Below are 9,806 nucleotides of genomic sequence, written 5' to 3' on the forward strand. Positions count from 1 at the left end.
AAAATTATCACTTGTATCGTTCTAAACAATTAGCCAATGACAAGAGTTTCATTATCAGCAGTGATTTATGTTTATACATTTTCGTGACCATGAAACTTTTCTTTTTAGTTCGTTCATTTTTATAAGCGATACGAGTAATCATTTTAAAAAAAATATTTTAAGAAAAATCACTTATTTTTTGCGAAATAAATACGCACGAATGGTATGTTGAAAAATGCGACAGGAGGGAGGAGCCGCGAGCTGAGTTTGAGCCGTCAAACACCAATCCCTTGGCACGGTTGTTTGCGTCACGCAATTGGACGCGGTCGGGGTTTCTTCCACGGATCAACTCGCTCGGGGTTTCTTCCAACCCTGTCACCTGCAAACACATTGAACGACAATGCGTCGTTTGTGATGTAACTAGCCGTCTGTCGTTCCTCGGAAGAGGAAAGGGAAAGATTGTCGAAACACCATGTTGGAAATTGACTTCTTTCGTCTAAGAAACCAAGCAATAGAGCACGCACGTAGCGCCAGCTCATGCAAGGATAAAAACAATAATAAAAGATTCTTGAATAGACAAAGAATGCATGACGTTTTAAGGTTTGATCCATTTTAGGATTTGGTGGGATGGGAGGGGAAAGATGCGATATGTGGAAAGGGTGAGACGTTTCAAAAAGCACCTTCTAGTTATCTTAATCAACTTCTGTATTGCGAATTCTTTATGGGTAAGTTGAGTTCATTACATCGTGAATTGGCACGCAATGCTCCTGCCAGAGCAATGTAGACTTAATGCCGGAACGTCTTGTCGCCTTCAATCATGTATACGTGCAATGAAGGTAAAAATATGCATAATCTTAAGAGATACGAAAAATCAATCGTAAAATTCTCAATGCAAGTGTACGCGCCAATGAACGTGTCGAACAAGTAATATAATGATGAGAAAAGATATCGTCCGATAGAGATTGATGATTAATAAACTAATTAAATACTAAAAAGGGACTAATTCTAAAATTTATCTAACAAATAAAAATAGAATTGAAAATAATATAAAATTGTCAATCTTAAAAGCGAAAGTTCGAAAATAGATGCAGTAAATCAATCAAATAAATACGTTAGAGCATCCGATTTTACCATAACCACTAGATATGAATTTCAGATCATTATGCATACTAGAATGATATCAAATATGTGATAGCGGAATTTTCTCTTCTATTTACTATCTTTTCTTTAGGTGGTATAGTAAACCTACTCAATTTATCAATCCACCATATCTCTATGTGAATTTAAATAAACATAAGTGCATTAAAATTTGTGAATATTATTGATTTACAATGAATCTTTTGGATCACTTTATCACCGAAAGACACACAATTAACATGACATATTTCTATCCACATTTAATTCATGGTTATATATTATAAGGTACAATTGTATATTATCACTTTTTAGTCTCAAACATGCACATCAGATCATTTAAATGGTGGCTAGTCACTTAAAAGTATTAAGCACAATAATATATAATTCACATGAATGAAATCACTTGTAGTAGGCTACATCGAGAAAATTAGAACATAATAGAAGAAGAAATGAAAATATAAACTAAACCCAACATCTTAAATCAAAGAACAAGAGTTGTGTCACCACTTTCATCTCTTCTCTTCAAAATACTTGAAAATCTCCAAGAACAATAAAAGAACAATAAAAAACCTTGACGTCTTTTGAAGCTCTCAAAGTTGTCCTACTTATAGGATAACATCCAAGACTCCTAAAAATAAATAAATCCATAAGGATGACATTAAGAGCTCCTAAAAATAAACAAATTCCTAAGCATAACATTAAGAGTTCCTAAAACAAAGGCAATACCTAATTTTTTGCATAAAATTAGGCAATAAATCACAGAACTTCTGGTTTGGTCTCTATCTTCTAACGATTTTGTATGTGGCATCTTGATTTCCTTCTTTTTTCCTTATTTTCTCCATATCTTATTATCCTGCATAAACAAGGAAATTTTGAATCAATAGAAGAAAATCCAAATATTTTCTCACAACTATCACATTATTTGTTGCTTAAAATAGGTAAAATAACTTTATTTTCATAAACTTATCACCAGAGCATTGTGGACTTAATGCCGGAACGGTCTTGTGGCCTTCAATCACATATATGCACAATCAAGAAAAATATATGCACAATCTTAAGAGATAAGAAGAATCAATTGAGATTTAGAGAATCTCCTAGATGTGGATGAATCCGTAATATCCTTTCACACTCAAGGTGATGTAACTTAAGATGATATGGAAGAAAGTCAATTGAGTTTGAGGAAATTATCCACAACGCTCGAGTAGATGTGCCTTAGTGAAGACATCAACAATCTGATCAACCGATGAAGTAGAGGTGAAACGAATAGTGCCACGAAGTTTGTGATATTATATAAAATGACGGTCACTTTAATGTGCTTGGTACGCTCGTGGAAAAGACCATCATGTGCTATTCAAATAGCACTCTGGTTGTCGTGATAAATGATTGACCCACCATTATGAAGGACTCCTATGTGTTCTAGTAACCATCGCAACCATAATAATTTCAATATTGTATCAGCAAGAGCATAGTATTCGGATTATATACTAGATCGAGTGATGATAGTTTTTTTTTTTTTTTTTGCAATGCCATGAGATAACCGAGTTACCTAGAAAGAAGCAGTAACTTGTGGTTGACATAACGAAGAATTTGTATGACTGCAGCCAAGTAAGTTGTACGTAGCGTGGTCATAAACTGATGAATAATGGGAAAAGTACAAGGGATGTCAAGACGAGCAATGATGAGGTACACAAGATCGCCAATTAATTATCGATAGAGTGTAAGTTCCGAAGATGAGTCTCATCTTTGTAATCAAATTTAGCATTAGTCTCACTGGAAATTTTAGCGATCTTCTCATCAACTAAGTCCTACTCTAGAAAGAAAATCAATGACATTTTTTCGATTGAGAAAGTTAATAACCAGAGAAAACCTAGCAAATAGTCAAGATGTTCTTCTTTTCAAACTATTGATTGAGATGCCGCTGGACCTTAGGTGATGCCGTTATGATCATCGCCCACGAAATACATTTCAACTTACAACCTTCATTTAGAATCTTGGGAGGATTTTCGAAAAGGAACGCCTTATGACGAGGATTTGAAATCCTTTACTCCGATTTAGATCTAGATTCATTTGGCACAATAAGATTTTTCTGTTGGGAAAAATTGCCGGTTGACTTTGAAGTTGACAAAACAATCCATATTCTCTAATATATGAGTTAATGCAATGAAATACTTATTTTGCATATTGTCCTAATGTATATTCTAGTGTTAAAGAATGGTTACACATGATTGAATCTGCAGGGTAAGGCTCGGACAATGTCTAAGATTTTCGGACGCTATTTGAAGAGCTCGGACGTTAATACGAAGCTCAAGCTCCGAGAAAGTATTTCATGTGCAACGACCAAAATATTATGAGATATCTTCGAGATGATTTAATTGAGAATATATACCATCACAATAGCTAGCAAATCAAGTTGGGTTCGCTCTTGAAGATGATCAATTATGAAGATAAATCAAGGACATGGATTAAGGGAGACAAGGATGACTAACTTTATGAAGAAATCTATATATGGAAACACAAGATCATAATTATATGGACGATTTGATCTAATGGAAGATTCTTTCTTTGGTTAACCTCAACGGCTACGAGATCTTTATATACAATCTTGTCCAAATAGGAAGTTTGGAGAGTGATTCTCTGGAGATCTTGCAACGGGCATTTGGAGGAGAAGTATAAAAGGAGACCTCAAGGCTAAACAACAAACACAAGAGAGAGTTGAATCTTAAATTTCAAGATCAAGAGAGTGTCACATCATTCATATATTCTTGATCCAAACACTGTAATACTTAGAGAAATTCGTTCAAGTGTGTGCATGATAGATGGGAAGTCTATTGACTCGAGAATCATCATCGAATCGTAACCTCTTAGCTATTTACTAGTGGAATCCAACCGATTGGCTGCTAGAATGAAGAAGTAGACATAGGCTTGAATAAAGCCGAAATACTATAAACAATCTATGCAAATTTGCTATCCCTTCATCTCCTTGTCATTTTAATTTTATAGTTGCATTGTGCACGTTGCCGAATACGAGGATGTTTCAGATCTTGCTATCGATCATACTTTAAAATAAGATATGAGCTTACTTGTTTAAATTCCATATTGATTTCAAAAGCTGTTTGAAATCACCTACTCACCTCCTCCTAAGTGATAAAGCTAGCCCAACATTTTCAAGTCAGTACCTATTACTTCGACCATTTATTGCTTCATGCAATATGATAACGACTTGACAAAAAATAGTCTATTGTCCAACTTTGCTTGGCATCTAAATTCCCGTTCCATTTGATTCTTTCGCATTTTTAAAAATCAAACTTGAATTCTATCGGCTAATGGACAATGTGTCATTAGTGAGACAATAGCTCTCTCTCCCATTAGAGGATGAGTAGAGCTAGACCACTTTCTACAAGTGCAAGTTGAACGGGTTAATTCAATTCCATATTGGACATTAACTTCTTCCTTCTAACATGCAAGAGAGAACATAGATAACAAAGGAAAAATGACATAAATGATCCGTAAATTTTGACTCGATGTGCAATGTCATCCCCGAACTTCTAATTTGTTCAATATGATCCATGAACTATTGGTAAATGTTCAACATAGTGCTTCAATTATATACCGAGCTCGATCCTCAAAAATGAGGATTTATCACATCCATCTTTTTATACATATACTTTTAAAAAATTAAATAAAATTATGATATTTACATGTCTATCATTATTTGAAAAAGTTGATTGTTATATTGTGATTTGAGATGAATATTATACTTAGATAATCCATGCTTGAAGTGTTAAGGGCGCGCATGATAACACTTCTACTTCGTAAATCAATTTCTGACCATAAGTTGATTTTTCTACTTCTTCTTAGAAGCAAAAGTTAATTTTTCTACTTCTACTCCGGAAGTTATTGCTGATAAGAGAAATTCATTTAGTAACGGTTGAAAATTTCTACTTTTGAAACATTATTAACACAAAATATTCTATGAAAAATTATTATCGGCAGCCGAAAAATTTCTACTTCATATTTGAAATTTTTAAAATTTCTTTAAAAATAATTTTTTATTATTAAAATATTATTTAATTTTTAAAAATAAAAATTTATTATTTATTTTTTTTCTCCGGCGGCCAAATACGACGACTTAGCGGTGGCGGTCGGTGCTGTAGTTGATGGTTGGCGGTAGGAGGCGGCAGTGGTTGTGGCCGGCGAGGATCGGTGGTTGCGGCAATCGCGGCCGGCGAAGGTTAGCAGTGGGTAGTGGTCGGCGGTGATAGGTAGCGACATCGATCGGCGGTTGAGAGCTACGATGGGCAGCAGCCGGCGGAGGTCGACGTTGGTTGGCTATTGGAGGCGGTCCGCGGGTGGCGGCCGACGGAGGTCCGCGGTGGGCGAGGGCGAGCGATGGTCGGGGGTTGGCGGTAGTCATGGGCAGCGGCCGATGGAGATTGGCGATGGGCAGCGATCGGCAACAGTCTGCTGGGACGAAGGTTGGTAAAGGTAGGTATGATCGAAAAGAAGGTGAAGACGTAATAAAAAGAAGGTAAGGCGAGAAGTACTTCTTGAGTTGGAGAAGTTACTTTTTTAACTTCTCAAATTAGGGGAAAAACAATTTCAGAAGTGAAAATTTCTTTCATAAGTAAAAATTTTTACCAAACGAATTTATGTTTCATAAGTTACATTACCAAAAGGATTTCTGCTCCAGAGCAGAAATCCACTTCCATAAGTGTTATCATGCGCACTCTTAAGTGACGAGAGTTATCATATCAATCATGTAACCCGTCAAGATGAATTTTACGAACTTTAACCCATTGTGCTGGAGAGTCAAATGTTTTTCCCTAACCCTCTTAATCTTCAATAAAGCTTCTTCTAGTGTTTCTATGATAGTAAAATGTTTTGAATCTAAATCACAAAAATAAAAATCAAATACAATCTCAAAGAACATACCCATACAACATACCAATACATACCAATCAGCTCAACATTATCGAGTTTGGCCTTTGATGTCCATGGTGGAATTGGAGGAGTTTGGCACCCTCGTCTACTAGCTCATTTAATGTGGTGGATGATACACAAAAGTCTCAAATGAACTCGAAGCTATGACAATTCTGGTGGACGATGTGCACGAGAAGGAGCACCACGTGCACCACGTGGCCGCAACGAATATGAATGAGATGGACGTTCTGAATCATAAAAATAAAAATAAAAAAAATCAAATACAATTCCAAAGAACATATCCATACAACATACCAATACATACCAATCAGCTCAACAACATCAAGTTCAGCTTTAGATGTCCCTAGTGGAATTGGAGGAGTTTCCTGCTGGCGACTTTGTCTCCTGGCCCATTTAATGTGGTGGTTGATACACAAAAAAGTCCCAAATGACCTCGAAGCTTTGACAGTTTGAGTGGACGAGGTGCACGAGAAGGTGCATCATGAGATGAACATATGCATTTCTCCTAACAATGTAGATAGGCCTGAAATCCAAATGCACCTCACAAAAATACGGACAAGAACCGACATGCTCACAACTAGTCATCTTACTTGATTTTCCATTGACAACTCAATGGAATTGTCGGCAAGCCTATACTTCGACAACCTAAACTTGCAATAAATCCACAAACAAATAAACGAAAAAAATCAGAGACATAACTCATGTATACATAACTCCATTGCTATTTAATCAAAGATATAACTCATGTATACTATAATTAGCATATTGCACATCTCGTTATATTATTCAATTACAAGCGAAAAATAGTATATATAAAAGTAACTATTCATGAGCCTAAACCCAAACTATCAATGAAAAAAATATGGAGCTTAAATTCCAAAGGCTCTCTAGTATCTAGGAAATGTCCCCTTGAGACCCGAGCCGGGCGGCTTCCCCGGACCCCCACCCGTTCAGCATGACCCATGTGCTTTCATGTCGTTGGGGAAAATAAACCACACCCCAACATGAAGAATCAGTTGAGATTTAGAGAATCTCCTAAATGGCGATGTATCTTCAATATCCTTTCAAACTCAAAGTAACGTAACTCAAGATGATACAGAAGGAAGTCAACTGAGTTTTAGGAAATTACCCAAAACGCCCGGGCAAATGAGCTTTATTGAGGACACTAGCAATCCGATCAACTGATGAAGTAAAGGCGAAATGAATAGTGACACGAAGTATGTGATGTGATATAAAATGATGGTTTACTTTAATGTGCTTGGTACGCTCATGGAAAATACCGTCACGTGGTAGTTGAATAGCACTCTAGTTGTAGTAAATGACTAACCCACCATTATGGACGGCTCCTATGTGTTTTAGTAACCATTGCAACCACAATAATTCCGATATTGTATTAGCAAGAGCATGAAATTATGATTCTATACTAGATTGAGTGATGATAGTTTGTTTTTGTAATGCCATGAGATAAGCGAGTTATCTAGAAAGAAGTAGTAACTTGTGGTTGACATAACGAAGAATTTGAATGATTGCAACAAAGTGAGCCATACGCGGTGCAATCATGAACTAACCGGCAATGTGAACAACGCCATAGATGTTAGTACGAGCAACGTTAAGGTATATAAGACCACCAATTAGTTGTTGATATAGTGTCGGATTCGGAAGGTGAGTCCCATCTTTGTCATCAAATTTAGGATTAGTCTCACTGGGAATTTTAGCTATCTTGTTGTCTAATAAGTCTTGCTATAAAAAGAAAATCAATGATATTTTTCCATTGAGAAAGATAATAACAACATAATCTAAAGCCATCTCAAAGCCCATCTAGCCGGGTCGCCCGATATCATTCTTTTCAAACTGTTGATTGAGATACCATTAGACCTTAGTGATGTAAATATGATCATCGCCATTTGAGCTTACAACCTTCATTTAGAGTCTCGGGAGGATTTTGGAAAGGAAACACCTTATGACAGGGATTTGCATCCTTTACTCCAATTTAGGTCCGGATTCGTTTTGGCACAACAAGATTTTTCAAGTTAGCACCTATCACTTTGACCGGTTGTTGCATCATGCAATACAATAACGGCTCGATAGAAAGTAGTTTATTGTCCAATTTTTCTTGGCATCTAAATGCCCATTCCATTTGATTCTTTGTCATTTTGAAAAATCAAACTTGAATCCTATCAGCAAATGGACAATGTGTCATCAGTGAGACACTAGCTCTCTCTCCCGTTAGAGGATGAGTTGAGCTAGACCACTTTCTACAAGTACAAGGTCAATCGGTTAATCTAATTTCGTGTTGGACATTAACTTCTTCCTTCCAACAAGCAAGAGAGAACATCGGTATCCCAGGAAAAAATGACATAAATGATTTGTGAATTTTGACTCGATGTGCAATGTCATCCCTGAACTTTTAATTTGTTCAATATGATCTATGGACTATTGGTAAATGTTCTACATAGTGCTTCCATTTATTCAAATGACAAATTAGACATTATTTTATGACATGTTATGCCGAGCTAGATACTTAAAAATTAGGATTCATTGTGTCTATCTTTTTATCCATATACTTTAAAAATTTTAAAAAAATTAGGGAATTTACATGTCTACCATTATTTGATAAAGTTATATTGTGATCTGAGATGAATATTATACTTAGAAAATCCACACGGGAAGTGTTAAGTGATCGAGAGTCATCATATCAATCATGTAACCCATCAAGATGAATTTTAAGGACTTTAGCTTAATGTGCTGGAGAGTCAAACGCTCTTCCTTAACCCTCTTAATCTCAATAAAGCTTTTTATAGTCTTTTTATGATAATGAAATGTTTTGAATCTGAATCATAAAAATCAAAAATCAAATACAATCTCAAAGAATGTGCCCATACAACATACCAATACATACCGATTGGTTCAACATTATCAAGTTTAGCCTTTGATGTCCATAGTGGAATTGGAGGAATTTGGCACCCTCGTCTCGTGGCCCTTTTAATGTGGTTGTTGATACACAAAAGCCCCAAATGACCTTGAAGCTCCGATAGTTCTGGTGCACCTTCTCGTGTACCTTATCCACCACGTGGCCACAATGAATATGAATGAGATGGACATTCTGAATCATAAAAATAAAAATAAAAAAATCAAATACAATCTCAAAGAACATATTCACACAACATACCATTACATACCAATCATTTCAACAATATCAAGTTTGGCCTTTGATGTCCATAGTGGAATTAGAGGAGTTTGTTGTCCTCATCTCTTGGCCCATTTAATGTGGTAGTTGATAAACAAAAGTCCTAAATGATCTCGAAGCTCTGACAGTTCTGGTGGATGAGGTGCACGAGAAGGTGCACCACATGCACCACGAGGCCGCAACAAATATGAATGAGATGGATGTTCTGAATCATAAAAGTAAAAGTAAAAAATCAAATACAATCTCAAAGAACATATCCACACAACATACTAATACACACCAATCATTTCAATAATATCAAGTTTGGCCTTTGATGTCCATAGTGGAATTGGAGGAATTTGGCGCCCTTGTCTCCTGGCCCATTTAATGTGGTGGTTGATACACAAAAGTCCCAAATGACCTCGAAACTCTAAAAATTCTGGTGGACGTGGTACATGAGAAGGTGCATTATGAGATGGCCGTATGCATTTCTCTTGACAATGTAGACAGGTTTGAAATCGAAATGCACCTCACAAAAATATAGACAAGCACCGACATGCTCACAATTAGTCATCTTACTTGA

This window comes from Rhodamnia argentea, chromosome 9 (genome assembly GCF_020921035.1).
Source record: "Rhodamnia argentea isolate NSW1041297 chromosome 9, ASM2092103v1, whole genome shotgun sequence".
NCBI classification, from domain to species: domain Eukaryota; kingdom Viridiplantae; phylum Streptophyta; class Magnoliopsida; order Myrtales; family Myrtaceae; genus Rhodamnia; species Rhodamnia argentea.